Below are 1851 nucleotides of genomic sequence, written 5' to 3'. Positions count from 1 at the left end.
AGTACTGTTTACTATGTTGTGACAGTACTGTTTACTATGCCATGATAGTACTGTTTACTATGTCATGATAGTGCTGTTTACTATGCCATGACAGTACTGTTTACTATGTCATGACAGTACTGTTTACTATGTCATGACAGTACTGTTTACTATGTCATGATAGTACTGTTTACTATGTCATGATAGTATTGTTTACTATGACATGATAGTACTGTTTACTATATCATGATAGTACTGTTTACTGTCATGATAGTACTGTTTACTGTGTCATGATAGTACTGTTTACTGTCATGATAGTACTGTTTATGATAGTACTGTTCACTATGTCATGATAGTACTGTTTACTGTCATGATAGTACTGTTTACTGTGTCATGATAGTACTGTTTACTATGACATGATAGTACTGTTTACTATGTCATGATAGTACTGTTTACTATGACATGATAGTACTGTTTACTATGTCATGATAGTACTATTTACTATGTCATGATAGTACTGTTTACTATGACATGATAGTACTGTTTACTATGACATGATAGTACTGTTTACTATAACATGATAGTGCTGTTTACTATAACATGATAGTGCTGTTTACTATAACATGATAGTACTCTTTATTATGTATTGATAGTGCTCTTATGAAATTTTAATAATCAGCATAAACAACACTCAATAACTGCTTAACAAGTAAAAAAACAAATAATTCAACTGAAAATTTAACATCCCATGTACATTTTATGCAGCACAGGTCAAGGATTGTGTGTGAATTGTTATAAGCAATAAAATTATGATTCGTGTAATGCACTAATTCAGTTTAATCTACTGTAAGAAATATTTTACCTGACACAAAGTGTGCAGAGCAAACTCGGATGTTGGTCAGGGTTCTTCCATGGAAATTCTGCTTTAGGCTGTCCAGCCACAGGCGCCGTCACTCCTCTGGTAATTGTTGAGTTACTTCACCTTGATTTGTGATCACGATTGGTAGTCTGTGATGCTGTAGGTTTTCCTCTCGATGTGACCGATTGTGGCAGACACGGACACAACAATAATTCACCATTTCTTGATTTTGTGTGACACACGATGCAACACACAACTACAAAAACCTGTGTCTAAACACTGCAATGCCGACGTCATGGCTAACTTCCGGTACATTTCCGGGTTGATGACGACACGTGAAAACCCTCTATATAAACTGAAACAGCTAGACAAGTGCACCCTAAATTTAACATCAATTAATTATTTTAATGCAATATAGTATAGTCATTTTTGCATTGTTTTGGGGAGGTCACCTAATAAATATCATTACAGAAAATCTAACTGCTCATTTTTAAACAATACTTTTACTTTTAATACTCAAGTACAAAAAATATGTTACTTTAAAACTTTTACTGAAGTAATATTCCTAAAGGAGCCTTTACATTTTAGCAAAGTATTTTTTGGTAAGATACTTGTACTTTTATTAAGTATCATTTTGTGGTACTTTGAACAACACTGCTCTTTAAAGATATAAAAAGGAGAGACAGCTGGCTCGTCCCTGCTGTAAAACAGTGTTCCTGTCGATACATGCGGGGCTTCAGTTTCACATGTCCCATCAGTGTTATTGACATTTATTACCTGTGCTGTTAGCTTAAAGCTAGATTAGCCCAATAAACGTGTTTCTCTGCTCGGCGTAACTTTGTGTTTGTAGCTTCCTGCTTTATTTTCTGTATCTAAACTGGGACTAAACGAGCTGCTGGTTGTTTCTTTCCATCGTCTCAGAGCTACATACCGACTCTGTGCAGCAGTTCAGGTTTCCAGCAGAGATCCAGCAGTCTGCGCTGACGCTCCGTCTCTTCTTCGTACCGCAGGAT

This window comes from Austrofundulus limnaeus, unplaced genomic scaffold (genome assembly GCF_001266775.1).
Source record: "Austrofundulus limnaeus strain Quisiro unplaced genomic scaffold, Austrofundulus_limnaeus-1.0 Scaffold12, whole genome shotgun sequence".
NCBI classification, from domain to species: domain Eukaryota; kingdom Metazoa; phylum Chordata; class Actinopteri; order Cyprinodontiformes; family Rivulidae; genus Austrofundulus; species Austrofundulus limnaeus.
The sequence above is the reverse complement of the archived record's forward strand: the minus strand, read 5'-3'. Positions refer to the sequence as shown.